The 17,268-nt window shown below is 37.2% G+C and overlaps 1 long non-coding RNA gene across 1 annotated transcript in view; it reads right to left on the bottom strand.

Moving 5' to 3' along the window:
* The window catches only part of LOC133617850 (uncharacterized), a 74,869-nt gene extending 58,317 nt beyond the window's left edge, over positions 1 to 16,552 (bottom strand). The window contains exons 1-3 of the long non-coding RNA XR_009817075.2: positions 16,496 to 16,552; positions 14,347 to 14,379; positions 10,264 to 10,415 (exon numbers count right to left, since the gene is read on the bottom strand). This is a non-coding gene — a long non-coding RNA (uncharacterized lncRNA). The remainder of the gene's footprint in view (positions 1 to 10,263; positions 10,416 to 14,346; positions 14,380 to 16,495) is intronic.
* Positions 16,553 to 17,268: the final 716 nt, after the last annotated feature.

Here is a 17,268-nt window from a genome sequence, read left to right as displayed (position 1 = left end):
CATCCCAAAGGTGTTCAGGTCGGGACTCTGTGCAGGCCAGTCAAGTTCATCCACACCGGACTCTGTCATCCATGTCTTTATGGACCTTGCTTTGTGCACTGGTGCACAGTCATGTTGGAAGAGGAAGAGGCCCGCTCCAAACTGTTCCCACAAGGTTGGGAGCGTGGAATTGTCCAAAATGTTTTGGTATCCTGGAGCATTCAAAGTTCCTTTCAGTGGAATAAAGGGGCCAAGCCCAAGTCCTGAAAAACAACCCCACACCATAATTCCTCCTCCACCAAATTTTACACTCGGCACAATGCAGTCCGAAATGTCCCGTTCTCCCGGCAACCTCCAAACTCAGACTCGTCCATCAGATTGCCAGATGGAAAAGCGTGATTCGTCTCCACTGCTCTAGAGTTCAGCTCATCGAGAGAATGCCAAGAGTGTGCAAAACATTTATCAGAGCAAAGGGCGGCTATTTCTAAAGAAACTAGAATACGAAACATGTTTTCAGTTATTTCACCTTTTTTTGTTGAGTACATAACTCCACATGAGTTCATTCATAGTTTTGATGCCTTCAGTGCCAATCTACAATGTAAATAGTCATGAAAATAAAGAAAACGCATTAAATGAGAAGGTGTGTCCAAACTTTTGGCCTGTGCTGTATATATATGTATATATATATATATATATATATATATATATATATATATATATATATATATAGCAGAGAAAACATGTGTAACCAGTGTTTCCCATGCAATAACATATTCCCCATTGCTCATTAACACTTTATAATGGGGCTGTCTGCAAATGTAGCTTGAATTTAGCTTGTCATTACAAGTCTGTAAACTAGGTGGCGTTGCATCTTGCGGCTTTTTCTGACGTGATCGGGAACCTTTGAAGACCGACATGAAAGCACGTATCGTTCTTCTCAACAATCTGCAGGTGGTGCTGTCAGCCCCGTAAATTATTTGTATTTGTAAAAATATTTGTTTTGCTTTTTCTGTTCTTTGTTCACTCTTACATCTTTGTGCACATGTTGGGCAAATTCAACAATGATACCATTGAGATATTTATGAAAATATTAGCAGTTTTTTCATATATATGATGACGTCATTCTAAAAAAATGGCTGATTTTGTACTTGTACTGTATTTATCTAAGACCTTTGCACCCTGTGTTATGACTTTATTCAGATTAAACCAATTTTTAAATATAATTTTGTAACTTTCTTATGATTGAGATCTTTATCAAAAATATTGCAAGTTTTTTCGTATATATGATGAGGTCATTCTAAAACAAATGGCTGATTTTGTACTTGTACTGTATTTATCTCAGACCTTTGCACCTTGTGTTATGACTTTATTTAGATCAAGCCAATTTTTAAACATAATTTTCTAACTTTCTTATAATTTTGATATGACTTTATCCCTGTTAATAAGGATTTATTTTAAAATGCTTTTCCAACTTTTGTCTCCTAATATTTTAAATGTAGTCCCGTAAATTTATTTTTTTATAAATACTTTTCTGTATTTGTAAAATTACAAACACTATTGCGACTTTATATGTAATATTTACAATTTTACTTGAATATTACAATCTTTTTTTCATATTTGTAATTAGACATGTTACGATTACCGATATAATGATAAACCGTCACATGCAAACCAAACATGTACACATTTGAAATATTTTTCATTATAACTTTTTTGTCGATTTTTATTGTATTGTGCTTTTGTTGCTGTTTTTATGTTGAGGAACTTCAAATAGAAATTAGCATGCTTGCTATAATCTGGCATATTTACACATCATCCAATGTGTGTATTGTAGGGCTGCAACAACTAATCGATTAAATCGATTAAAATCGATTATAAAAAATAGTTGGCGATTTAATTTTTTGGGGGGGACTTTAATATCCATATGAATACCCCATCGGACCCTCAGTGCGTGGCGCTCCAGACTATAATTGATAGCTGTGGTCTTACACAAATAATAAATGAACCTACGCATCGCAACGGCAATACGATAGATCTAGTGCTGGTCAGGGGTGTCACCACCTCCAAAGTTATGGTACTCTCGTATACTAAAGTAATGTCCGATCATTACCTTATAAAATTCGAAGTTCTGACTCATTGTCAACAAACTAATAATAATAATAACTGCTATAGCAGCCGCAACATTAATGCTGCCACAACGATGACTCTTGCTGACCTACTGCCTTCGGTAATGGCACCATTCCCAAATTATGTCGGCTCTATTGATAACCTCACTAACAACTTTGACAATGCCCTGCGCAAAACCATTGATAGTATAGCACCGCTATAAAACAAAAAAGGGCCCCTAAAAGGCGCACCCCCTGGTTTACAGAAGAAACCAGAGCTCATAAATTATCATGTAGAAAGTTGGAACGCAAATGGCGCGCGACCAAGCTTGAGGTTTTCCATCAAGCATGGAGTGATAGTTTAATATTGTATAAACGCATGCTTACCTTAGCTAAAGCTAAATATTACTCAAATCTCATCCGCCTCAACAAAAACGACCCTAAATTTTTGTTTAGTACAGTAGCATCGCTAACCCAACAAGGGACTCCTCCCAATAGCTCCACCCACTCGGCAGATGACTTTATGAATTTCTTTAATAAGAAAATTGAACTCATTAGAAAGGAGATTAAAGACAACGCATCCCAGCTACAACTGGGTTCTATGAACACAGATACAACTGTATCTACGACGGATACTGCAATACAAAATAGTCTCTCTCTTTTTGATGAAATAACATTAGAGAAACTATTACAGCGTGTAAGTGGGATAAAACAAACAACATGTTTACTTGACCCACTTCCTGGGAAACTTATCAAGGAGCTTTTTGTATTATTAGGTCCATCAGTGCTAAATATTATAAACTTATCACTTTCCTCTGGCACTGTTCCCCTAGCATTCAAGAAAGCGGTTATTCATCCTCTGCTCAAAAGACCTAACCTTGATCCTGACCTCATGGTAAACTACCGACCGGTGTCCCACCTTCCCTTTATTTCGAAAATCCTCGAAAAAATTGTCGCACAGCAGCTAAATGAACACTTAGTGTCTAACAATCTCTGTGAACCTTTTCAATCCGGTTTCAGGGCAAATCACTCTACGGAGACAGCCCTCGCAAAAATGACTAATGATCTACTGCTAACGATGGATTCTGATGCGTCATCTATGTTGCTGCTTCTTGATCTTAGCGCTGCTTTCGATATTGTCGATCATAATATTTTATTAGAGCGTATCAAAACACGTATTGGTATGTCAGACTTAGCTTTGTCGTGGTTTAACTCTTATCTTACTGACATGATGCAATGCGTCTCCCATAATAATGTGACCTCGGACTATGTTAAGGTAACGTGCGGAGTTCCTCAGGGTTCGGTTCTTGGCCCTGCACTCTTTAGTATTTACATGCTGCCGCTAGGCGACATCATACGCAAATACGGTGTTATAGCTTTCATTGTTATGCTGATGACACCCAACTCTACAAGCCCCTAAAGCTGACCAACACGCCGGATTGTAGTCAGCTGGAGGCGTGTCTTAATGAAATTAAACAATGGATGTCCGCTAACTTCTTGCAACTCAACGCCAAGAAAACGGAAATGCTGATTATCGGTCCTGCTAAACACCGACATTTATTTAATAATACCACCTTAACATTTGACAACCAAACAATTACACAAGGCGAATCAGTAAAGAATCTGGGTATTATTTTCAACCCAACTCTCTCCTTTGAGTCACACATTAAGAGTGTTACTAAAACGGCCTTCTTTCATCTCCGCAATATCGCTAAAATTCGTTCTATTTTATCCACTAGCGACGCTGAGATCATTATTCATGCGTTCGTTACGTCTCGTCTCGACTACTGTAACGTATTATTTTCGGGTCTCCCTATGTCTAGCATTAAAAGATTACAATTGGTACAAAATGCGGCTGCTAGACTTTTGACAAGAACAAGAAAGTTTGATCATATTACGCCTATACTGGCTCACCTGCACTGGCTTCCTGTGCACTTAAGATGTGACTTTAAGGTTTTACTACTTACGTATAAAATACTACACGGTCTAGCTCCGTCCTATCTTGTCGATTGCATTGTACCATATGTCCCGGCAAGAAATTTGCGTTCAAAGAACTCCGGCTTATTCCCAGAGCCCAAAAAAAGTCTGCGGGCTATAGAGCGTTTTCTATTCGGGCTCCAGTACTATGGAATGCCCTCCCGGTAACAATTAGAGATGCTACCTCAGTAGAAGCATTTAAGTCCCATCTTAAAACTCATTTGTATACTCTAGCCTTTAAATAGCCCCCCTGTTAGACCAGTTGATCTGCCGTTTCTTTTCTTTTCTCCTCTGCTCCCCTTTTCCTTGAGGGGGGGGGGGGGGGGGGGGGGCACAGGTCCGGTGGCCATGGATGAAGTGCTGGCTGTCCAGAGTCGGGACCCGGGGTGGACCGCTCGCCTGTGCATCGGCTGAGAACATCTCTGCGCTGCTGACCCGTCTCCGCTCGGGATGGTGTCCTGCTGGCCCCACTATGGACTGGACTCTTACTATTATGTTGGATCCACTATGGACTGGACTCTCACAATATTATGTCAGACCCACTCGACATCCATTGCTTTCGGTCTCCCCTAGAGGGGGGGGGGGTTACCCACATATGCGGTCCTCTCCAAGGTTTCTCATAGTCATTCACATCGACGTCCCACTGGGGTGAGTTTTTCCTTGCCCTTATGTGGGCTTTGTACCGAGGATGTCGTTGTGGCTTGTGCAGCCCTTTGAGACACTTGTGATTTAGGGCTATATAAATAAAGATTGATTGATTGATTGATTGAATTTAGTCATCGATACATTGGATCTATGCTATGCGCAAAGGCATTTTTTTATTTTTATTTTTTTTATAAACCTTTATTTATAAACTGCAACATGTACAAACAGCTGAGAAATAATAATCAAAATAAGTATGGTGCCAGTATGCTGTTTTTTCCCCCAATAAAATACCGGAAAGGATAGAAATGTAGTTTGTCACTTATCCGATTATTAATCGATTAATCAAAGTAATAATTGACAGATTAATCGATTATCAAATTAATCGTTAGTTGCAGCCCTAGTGTATTGTATTCATTAATATTCCTTGCCCCTTTAAATTAATTGATAAACAAACCGCGTTTGTTTATTAACATTTCACATATTTTTAACTATCGTGATTAATTACCCCACTTTGGAAAACTCCCGGTTATAAGCGGCTAGTGCGCCAATCACTAACTATCTTAAATTAACATTAATACAAGGCATGATAACGTTTTGAAAATAAAACTTGGTTAAAAGATTTCAGTGTGTGTATAAAGTACTTTTAGAGCACATTCGACCATATCATTACAATAATAATAATAACCGTGATGTGAAATTTTCATATCGTGACATCCCTACCTGTAATATTGCAACTTTATTCTTTTAAAGTTACGACGATACTGAATGGAATTCTTAGCGATGTTTTTTCTACTTTCTATATTGTAGACCTCCAAGGACTACAACTAAAAAAAAAAAAAAAAAAAAAAAAAAATTATTTCAGTTATTAATTTATTTGTTTCTTAGCTAGTATGCTACTTCCTGTGGCTTTAGATTACTTTATTGATTAGGACTCAAACAGAGAAAAAATGTGCGCACAAAATGTAATTGATATCTTCTTCCTTGGCTCATGCACCATTTATCTACAGCAGGCATAATCCGAAAATTGTTTTAGGGGACCACATTTCCAGAAAGTTAAGAAACGTCTATTTTGTCAAGAGTTACAGTAGCACTCGGCCGTTTTTAAAGGACCTTCTGCAAAAAAGCTAGTCAAAATCCTCTCTATTCCTCACTGCAGTGTTTTTTTAAGAATTTCCTGCAAAATGTGAGTCTCTCGCAGTTTATTAAACTGAACTCACGAGTAACCAGTTGAATAGCCCAAATGATAAAAAATAGAGGACCTAAACTGGAACCTTGAGGAACACCACTAGTATAACTAAAGAAGATGGTCAAATGACTACTGACTCCGTCTGAAGTAAACAAGTTACAGCAACACAGTTACAAATGTGTAACTGCCAAAAAGGGGAGGACTTAAATGGGTGCCTTGAGGAACGCCTCAGTTATGTAAACAACAAGTTTGGACCCCAGTGTTCCATGTTCGTTAGCAAGGTTAAAGTGTCAATGCAAGGATCTTGTCGCCATACAGAAATAGATTATATTTGTTTATTACCTGACCGCTTCTATGATAGTTACCTCTTTGTGTTTAGAATGTATATTTTCTGCTGGATCTACTCTCTATTTTATGCTGCCCTTTCTTTCTTTTTTGCTGCAGCTGTTACATATACTCTAATATTGTACATGCTAATTGGGATTTGTTATATATTGTATACATTATATAAAAACATAATATAATATATCAGTATATTTTATATACTGCATATATAATATGTAAATATTGCATAAATGTAGGGCTGCAACTAACGATTAATCTGATAATCGATTAATCTGTCGATTATTACTTCGATTAATAATCGGATAAAAGAGACAAACTACATTTCTATCCTTTCCGGTATTTTATTGAAAAAAACCAGCATACTGGCACCATACTTATTTTGATTATTGTTTCTCAGCTGTTTGTACATGTTGCAGTTTATAAATAAAGGTTTATAAAAAAAATTAAAAAAAATTAAAATAAAAATTGCCTCTGCGCATGCGCATAGCATAGATCCAACGAATCGATGACTAAATTAACCGCCAACTATTTTTGTAATTGATTTTAATCGATTTAAATCGATTAGTTGTTGCAGCTCTACATATATGTTATATTTTATATATTGCTACTACGGTACATTTTTTGTCCACTTAATACCTGCATTATCCACTCCATCCTTACCCTTTTCATCCTATGAAACTGAGCTACTATGTGGAACAATTTTCCTTGTGGATTGTCGGAGGCAGATATTTACATATATCCGAATTTAAGTGTTACTTCTTTTTATTTCATAATCATATTACAAAACAGCTAGTGTTTTTCTTCCAATTGTGGTCTTTTGGTTGTCTGCAAAATTGTGTGCTTAACCTTGAATGAGGAATGTTAGAGAGAGAGATAATGGACATTTGTTTTGGCTAGAGAGACATGACTGCCAGGGACTTAAGAGGGGAGAGGGTTTTTTGGGGAGCAGACCATCTTGGCGGCGCGATAGAATGTTCTATGCTGGACTGGTCTCAATGTATATATGCAAAGCTTTGCAAATATATTACAAAATACCTATTCTGTCTCTGGTGGTTTTTCTACTCAGCTTTAAGTGTCGTAAAGAGCTTGGGAGCGACTTGTGACTTGAATTCCCTGGGAGGAACAACTGGTCCAAAACGCAACAGGATCTATAGACTTTGTCTAAGTCTAAGTCTATACAACAGGAGCACTGAAGTGTTTGTTTGAATTTGCTGCAAATATTTTTTGTTTCACAAGTTTGGAACTAAACTTGGGGCCTGGTATTGATATGATTTGGCCCCCGGCACGCCTGTTGAAAATTGCTGTACAAAGTTTGGTGGAAATTGTTTCCTTACTACTACTAACCAACAACAAATTAAACACTTATGCACAGACTTGCTCGGATTGGAGATAATATTTCATGGTTGTTGCTAGGCAGAATTCAAAGGCTCATTTATAACAAACAGCCCCACCGGCCAATGGAAAAAAATGCCTCAGACGTGTCACACCCACACCACTTTTTCCGAATACTTTTTACGACAATAAGTCAATGTCGACGCCCCTCTGACTGGCATCGACATAAACTGTTGTCGACATAGCCGAAATAACACAGTGGACCAGGACTTAATGAGTTGGTTGACATCGATGGGTTGTCGTCTAAAGCGGGTCCCCTGTCACGTCACTGCTCTGTATTAACTATAGAACACACAATGGACCCGTAGCATTGTCCCCCATGCTGTGGCCGTCGATGGTGTCATTTTGTAGGTTTCCATTCAGTGCACTCTCTGAGCATCTGTCAGTCTTGTGCAGCCATCCAGGCCCATTCTCTCCATCCTGCCCTGCAGCCTTTATCTGTGGCCCTCTATTGGGGGGGGGGGGGGGGGGGGGGGGGGGGGGGGGGGGGCAGTGACCCCTGCATGGGATGACCTCATCTTCAGCTCTGCCTCCCTCTCTGTGGGTCTCTCGCTCTCTCTCTCTGGCCGGTAGAATAGGCGCGGGATTAGGGTTATAATAGCGGCCTGGCAGCTCACTGCCGGAGTCTATTGTGTCTTTGTGTGCGTGGGAGGGGTGCAGCACTCGTGGCCACACTTGCATTCTGACTGGGAACATGCCCAAATATGCCCGCTGGATTAGAAAGAGAGGTGGACAGAAAGGAGAAACGGGTCTGCCAGCCGCAAAGGTCACATGTGGACACAGGGGGCTTGTGAGTGTTAGACCTGGAAGACCCAGATAACAAGGGGTCCATTTGGGTGGGAGTCTGGCCCCCACAGAGCACACCTGAGCTCCCATAAATCAACTCCCTATTGGAGTCTTTTGTACAAGGTTTTATTCTTAAAAATACCAGTAATAGTGGAGTCATGACCATAGCTTTGTGGGGTTTCCACGTGTTAAAATGTGCTTAAGGGCAATTTGGGGGGGGATTTAAGAAACATTTTTGTTTTAATATAAGACTTGAAGCATATATCATTTTTAGTGGCATGTTTGCAGCTATACTTTTTGATACTACTACTTCTGCAATATCAGACGCTTGTTCTGTTATGGGCCGTGGTGTATCCACAAAATAAAAGCAATATTTTTTTTATATGCATTCTATGATTTAGATTTATTTTAAGAATATTCTGTCTTATTTCTCATTTGACAGACTTTCTGCGCTATAGAGCGCACCAGTATTTAAGCTGCACCCACTATATTTTTGGATAAATAAGTATTTTATATATACAAACCCCAAACCAGTTAAGTTGTCACTTTGTGTAAATCGTAAATAAAAACAAAATACAGTGATTTGCAAATCTTTTTAAACTTATATTCATTTGAATAGACTGCAAAGACAATATACTTAACAATCGAACAGGAAAACTTTGTTATTTTTTGCAAATATTAGCTCATTTGGAATTTGATGTCTAGAACATGTTTCAAAAAAGCTGGCACAAGAGGCAAAAAAGACTGAGAAAGTTGAGGAATGCTCATCAAACACTTATTTGGAACATCCCACAGGTGAACAGGCTAGCTGGGAACAGGTGGGTGCCATGATTGGGTATAAAAGCAGCTTCCATGAAATGCTCAGTCATTCTTTGTTGGACCCTCGCCCCAATAAGGATGGGGCGAGGGTCACCACTTTGTGAACAAATGCGTGAGCAAATTGTCGAACAGTTTAAGAACAACATTTCTCAACGAGCTATTGCAAGCAAATTAGGGATTTCAACATCTACGGTCCGTAATATCATCAAAAGGTTCAGGGAATCTGGAGAAATCACTGAACGTAAGCGACGATATTACAGACCTTCGATCCCTCAGCGACATCAAGTGTGTAAAGGATATCACCACATGGACTCAGGAACACTTCAGTAAACCACTGTCAGTAACTACAGTTGGTCGCTGCATCTGTAAGTGCAAGTTAAAACTCTACTATGCAAAGCGAAAGCCATTTATCAACAACACCCAGCTGGGAACTCATCTAAGATGGACTGATGCAAAGTGGAAAAGTGTTCTGTAGTCTGACGAGTCCACATTTCAAATTGTTTTTGGAAACAATTTGCCTAGAACAATCTGGAATGTTAGAGGCGCAAAGTTCAAAAGCCAGCATCTGTGATGGTATGAGGGTGTATTAGTGCCCAAGGCATGGGTAACTTACACATCTGTGAAGGCACCATTAATGCTGAAAGGTACATACAGGTTTTGGAGCAACACATGTTGCCATCCAAGCAACGTTATCTGAGTGTTGTTAAAAGGAAAGGCCATGTAACACAGTGGTAAAAATGCCCCTGTGCCAACTTTTTTGCAATGTGTTGCTGCCATTAAATTCTAAGTTTATAAATATTTTACCAAAAAATTTTTGTTTCTCAATTCAAACATTAAATATCTTGTCTTTGCAGTCTATTCAATTGAATATAAGTTGAAAAGGATTTGCAAATCATTGTATTTTGTTTTTATTTACGAATTACACAACGTGCCAACTTCACTGGTTTTGGGGTTTGTATTCGCCGCATCGGACCATAAGCCATAGATATATACTGGTACGAATTATTTTGTAAATTTTTATTTACATACCTTGATTGCTTTCAAACAGCGCCTGTCTCACGGCAGTAAAATGTCTTATCAAACTAAACAGACGTCATCGTCGTGCATCCACGAGCTTCGGATGCTTGCTCTCCAATCAGCTAAACAGACTCCATGGAGACAGTTTCGGGGAATTTACGAATCTGAAACAATACAAAAAGAATGCCATTGTAAGTTAATATTACTAACACAGACACTTGTAAAAAGTGCATATTCGCGCGCATGATTACATACAAATATGCATTAAAACACTCCTACAGACATCACACATGGGACGGCTTAGGACAGTGGTCCTCAAACTACGGCCCGCGGGCCGGATCTGGCCCGCAAGCGTCCAAAATCCTGCCCGCGGGAATAAAAAATGTTTTTTTTTAAATCTGTAATTTCTAATCCATTTTCTAACCCTTGTAACTCTTGGTGTCTCCAAATCATATTGTCTAAAAATGCATTTTCCCATCGATAACGTGTCATCATCGTGCTCTGAATAGATAGATATACACATATATATATATATATATATATATATATATATATATATATATATATATATAGTACATATATATATACACATACATATATACATATACATACATACATACATAACGGTATGTGTAACGGTACACAAAAACTTCGGTTAGGTACGTACCACGGTTCAGAGGTCACGGTTCAGTTCATTTGCGGTACAGTAAGAAAACAAAAAAATATATAAATGTTTTGGCTATTTATTTACCAAATGTGTAAACAATGGCTTTATCCTTTTAACAATGGGAACACTATAATAATTCTGCCTACGTTAATCAACATTAAACTGCCTCAAGTAGTTGCTCAGATTAAATAAAATGACAAAACTTTTCTTCTACATATAAAAAGTGCAACATTAAACAGTTTCAAGTCAACTCATCATGCTTAATTTATTACAGCATTTGGGAAGTCTGTAATTGATTTTTATTATGTAAATGTTATATTTTTATCAACATGTGATAGCAGGGACCATGCCATTCAGAACTAGGCTGCTCCATTACTAATGATGAATGTATGCTTGCATTACATATATATATATATATATATATATATATATATATATATATATATATATATGTATGCGGGGGGGGGGAAGAAACAGCTGTTCTAAATGTGTCCACTGGATGTCGCAATAGCAATTATTTTTATCTTTGTAGATGATGCTACATACTGTATGTACAAAACAAACCACATGTTAGTACATCAGTCAGGGGAAATGATCAAACTACTTAAATAACATACTGTAATTTGATTTTGATATGATTTTTTTATCTTGATAGATTGAAAATTAACACCAATGAGTTGACTGATGAACATTATCACAATTTATTCATAAATCAAAATAACGACAAAGTATATATATATATAAACCCTTGTTACATTGTTTAATGCATCCAGCGGGGTATCTCAATAAAATTAGGCATAATAATGTGTTAATTCCACGACTGTATATATCGGTATCGGTTGATATCGGAATCGGTAATTAAGAGTTGGACAATATCGGAATATCAAATATCGGCAAAAAATCCATTATCGGACATCTCTAATGTTCAATCGTCCTTTATTTAACTGCAAACTGTATCAGTGTTCACATAACATCAATACTAGCTAAAATGTTTTGTCATCTCATCGAACTGAACGAAGGCTGTGAACATTGTGTATTCCATGTGAGAGGTGTCACTCTTTATTTTTGTTGGCCAAACTGTTGAACCAAGAGAAGAATAAAGCTTGTTTATTCGACTTCACCTTCATTAGCCAAACTGCTTTGTGTTTTATTTTAATATTAAAAAGTTGTTTTTTAACATTACTTGTGTTTTTTTCATACCACAAAAGGTATTACTTCAAAAAACATTGATGTGACACAGCATTTTGCTTGTTTAATTGTGTATAGTTCATTCCTATATGATATACAAACCCTGTTTCCATATGAGTTGGGAAATTGTGTTCGATGTAAATATAAACGGAATACAATGATTTGCAAATCATTTTCAACTCATTCAGTTGAATATACGACAAAGAGAACATATTTGATGTTCAAACTGATAAACATTTTTTGCAAATAATCATTAACTTTAGAATTTGATGCCAGCAACACGTGACAAAGAAGTTGGGAAAGGTGGCAATAAATACTGATAAAGTTGAGAAATGCTCATCAAACACTTATTTGGAACATCCCACAGGTGAACAGGCAAATTGGGAACAGGTGGGTCCCATGATTGGGTATAAAAACAGCTTCTCAAAAAATGCTCAGTCTTTCACAAGAAAGGATGGGGCGAGGTACACCCCTTTGTCCACAACTGCGTGAGCAAATAGTCAAACAGTTTAAGAACAACGTTTCTCAAAGTGCAATTGCAAAAAATTTAGGGATTTCAACATCTACGGTCCATAGTATCATCAAAAGGTTCAGAGAATCTGGAGAAATCACTCCACGTAAGCGGCATGGCCGGAAACCAAAATTGAATGACCGTGACCTTCGATCCCTCAGACGGCACTGTATCAAAAACCGACATCAATCTCTAAAGGATATCACCACATGGGCTCAGGAACACTTCAGAAAACCACTGTCACTAAATACAGTTGGTCGCTACATCTGTAAGTGCAAGTTAAAGCTCTACTATGCAAAGCGAAAGCCATTTATCAACAACACCCAGAAACGCCGCCGGCTTCTCTGGGCCCGAGATCATCTAAGATGGACTCATGCAAAGTGGAAAAGTGTTCTGTGGTCTGACGAGTCCACATTTCAAATTGTTTTTGGAAATATTCGACATTGTGTCATCCGGACCAAAGGGGAAGCGAACCATCCAGACTGTTATCGACGCAAAGTTGAAAAGCCAGCATCTGTGATGGTATGGGGGTGTATTAGTGCCCAAGACATGGGTAACTTACACATCTGTGATAGCACCATTAATGCTGAAAGGTACATACAGGTTTTGGAACATATGCTGCAATCTAAGCGCCGTCTTTTGCATGGACGTCCCTGCTTATTTCAGCAAGACAATGCCAGGCCACGTGTTACATCAACTTGGCTTCATAGTAAAAGAGTGCGGGTACTAGACTGGCCTGCCTGTAGTCCAGACCTGTCTCCCATTAAAAATGTGTGGCGCATTATGAAGCCTAAAATACCACAACGGAGACCCCCGGACTGTTGAACTTAAGCTGGACATCAAGCAAGAATGGAAAAGAATTCCACCTGAGAAGCTTCCCAAACATTTACGGAGTGTTGTTAAAAGGAAAGGCCATGTAACACAGTGGTGAACATGCCCTTTCCCAACTACTTTGAAACGTGTTGCAGCCATGAAATTCTAAGTTAATTATTATTTGCAAAAAAATAGTTTGGGGTTCAATCCCGGGCTCGGGATCTTTCTGTGTGGAGTTTGCATGTTCTCCCCGTGACTGTGTGGGTTCCCTCCGGGTACTCCGGATTCCTCCCACCTCCAAAGACATGCACCTGGGGATAGGTTGATTGGCAACACTAAATTGGCCCTAGTGTGTGAATGTCAGTGTGAATGTTGTCTGTCTATCTGTGTTGGCCCTGCGATGAGGTGGCGACTTGTCCAGGGTGTACCCCGCCTTCCGCCCGATTGTAGCTGAGATAGGCTCCAGCGCCCCCCGCGACCCTGAAGGGAATAAGCGGTAGAAAATGGATGGATGGATGGATAAAATAAAGTTTATGAGTTTTAACATCAAATATGTTGTCTTTGTAGCATATTCAATTGAATATGGGTTGAAAAGGATTTGCAAATCATTGTATTCAGTTTATATTTACATCTAACACAATTTCCCAACTCATATGGAAACGGGGTTTGTATTTCTGCTCAACGTCTTAATGGATATGTACTTTAACTTTAAAAAAAATAAAAAATAAATAAATAAAAATGTTTCACCTATAGTACAATGGTACATCGGCTTATGAATTCGACAGGTTCTGAAATCAATTTATACATGCTAGAACCCCCAAAAACACCGAACTTATAAGGAATATTACATCAAAAACAATCAAATGTATAGCAAACAACTACAGTAGTTGTATGTAGTAATTCAACAATAATTTACCTTGAAGAGCAGACTTGTTTGGTATCTGTTTCCCTGTCAAACATTTATTTAAATTAATATCATCCACTACTAGTGATGGGTCCGGCAACACCGATGCATCGAGCTCATAGAGCAAAACCCTGTGTCGGTGCGCGTACCGCTTTTAGAAAGTCACGTGACCGATCATGAGCTGTTTTGGTCACGTGACCGATACGCGATCTGTGTCGCCTCCTCTGTGCCCTGTGAGCGGGTCTTTTCTACAGCCGGAGAAATAATAACTAAGAAGAGAAATCGTCTAAAATGTAATACGTCGGAAAAACTTCTTTTTTTTTTAATAAAAATGTGTAAAAAAATAAAATTGAAAAAATTCCCAGTCCACAATCATCCACAACACGTTCTTAGATTTCCATGTTATGATACATGTTCACATTATTTATTGACTGTATCTAAAAAAGATAAAAATATATTTTTATTTAAATAAAGATATGAAATAATCCTAAATGAAATACAATGACTTGGTTTATATTATTGTATATACTAGGGCAGGGGTCACCAACGCGGTGCCCGCGGTCACCAGGTAGCCCGTAAGGACCAGATCAGTCGCCCGCTGGCCTGTTCTAAAAATAGCTCAAAGAGCAGCACTTACCAGTGAGCTGCCTCTATTTTTTAAACTGTATTTATTTACTAACAAGCCGGTCTCGCTTTGCTCGACATTTTTAATTCTAAAAGAGACAAAACTCAAATAGAATTTGAAAATCCAAGAAAATATTTTAAAGACTTGGTCTTCACTTGGAATAAGCGGTAGAAAATGGATGGATGGATGGGTCTTCACTTGTTTAAATAAATTCATTTATTTTTTACTTTGCTTCTTATTACTTTTAGAAATACAATTTTAGAGAAAAAATACAACCTTAAAAATTATTTTAGGATTTTTAAACAAATATACCTTTTCACCTTTTAAATTTCTTCCTCTTCTTTCCTGACAATTTAAATCAATGTTCAAGTATTTTATTTTATTTTTATTGTAAAGAATAATAAATATTTTAGCTTCTGGTTTTTCGACGAAGAATATTGGTGAAATATTTCTTCAAACTTACTATGATTAAAATTCAAAAAAATTATTTTGGCAAATCTAGAAAATCTGTAGAATCAAATTTAAATCTTATTTCAAAGTATTTCGAATTTCTTTTAAAATTGTTGTTCTGGAAAATCTAGAAGAAATACTGATTTGTCTTTGTGAGAAATATAGCTTGGTCCAATTTGTTAAATATTCTAACAAAGTGCAGATTGGATTTTAACCAATTTAAAACATGTCATCAAAATTCTAAAATGTATCTTAATCAGGAAAAATTACTATTGATGTTCCATAAATTCTTTTTTTAATTTTTTCAAAAAGATTAAAATTAGCTAGTTTTTCTCTTCTTTTTGTCGGTTGAATTTTGAATTTTAAAGAGTCGAAATTGAAGATAAACTATGTTTCAAAATTTTATTTTAATTTTTTTTTCGTGTTTTCTCCTCTTTTAAACCGTTCAATTAAGTGTTTTTTTCATCATTTATTCTCTACAAAAAACCTTCCGTAAAAGGAAAAAAAAATGTACGACGGAATGACAGACAGAAATACCCATTTTTTTATATATATAAATTTATTTATTTAGCTATTCTTGTTTAAATCACACTTACGTGTAACTTACAAATGACAATATGTTTATTTATTTAAGTGTGTATCAAACTGGTAGCCCTTCGCATTAATCAGTACCCAAGAAGTAGTTTTTGGTTTCAAAAAGGTTGGTGACCCCTGTACTAGGGCATAAAATCAGTGTCAGTTGAGTCGGTCCATAGGTTGCCTGTAGGGATTTTTAATGTCCAGCAGATGTCAGTATTTAGTGACACAGTATCGACACAGTATCAATACAGTTTTGCAATGTGTCGAAACGCTTCATGACGCCTCATCAACCCATCACTACTAGAAACCCCAAAAACACCGAACTTATAAGGAATATTACATCAAAAACAATCAAATGTATAGCAAACAACTACAGTAGTTGTATGTAGTAATTCAACAATAATTTACCTTGAAGAGCAGACTTGTTTGGTATCTGTTTCCCTGTCAAACATTTATTTAAATTAATATCACCCACTTCTTTTTCCCAAAATCATTCTTTATACTCACTTTCTAGGTTCCCATGTTGGAAAAACAAAGTCACGTCTTGCTGGCTATTAACTAATGAGCCAGCGTGTGAGGCACCTGACGTATTGGGTGGATTTAACGAGGTCCGCCGTGACATTGGCTACGCCACCTAGTGGTGAGGAGGCTCGTCACCTAAAATTGAACAATCAGATGGCAGGCAGCCCGTATCCCAAAAACTCGTAAACTGAAGCAATCGTAAACGGAGGTACCATTGTGGGGGAATATTAGGTTTTGAGCATAATGTTGTGTCTTAATTCCCATAAATTACACGTTTTTAATATCACTGTACAACTTTTATTTAGCAATTTTCTGACTTGATACTCTTAGGTTTTATTCCATTATATTGCAACTTTTTTTCCCTTTGTAATACCCATGACTCAAGAACATATTTTAAATGGCATTTACAACAATACTATGGCAATATTTGTATTTTTTGTCCTAAAAATCCAGATTTGTTTTTGGTTTTTTTAAAGCACAAAAAAAAAAGTCTCCAGTAATATTATCATTTAAAATGCAAGTCCTTTTTAATTGGATTAAACCATTTTTTTCTATCAATATTCTGACTAAATTCTCGTAAAATTATTATTTTGTATTTTTTTTTCTTAATAGAATGATTTTATTCCAATTAATGACACATACATTACATTATGGATGCAATTAATTTATTCCCACGACAATATAACTTTAGTTTTTCTAATATTTTGCCATTTTTTTAAAAATTCTTAAAATTCTTAGTTTTTTAGCTTTATTGTGCT

The sequence above is a fragment of the Nerophis lumbriciformis genome, linkage group LG18 (assembly GCF_033978685.3).
Source record: "Nerophis lumbriciformis linkage group LG18, RoL_Nlum_v2.1, whole genome shotgun sequence".
NCBI lineage: Eukaryota > Metazoa > Chordata > Actinopteri > Syngnathiformes > Syngnathidae > Nerophis > Nerophis lumbriciformis.
This window is presented reverse-complemented; position numbering and strand designations above follow the sequence as displayed.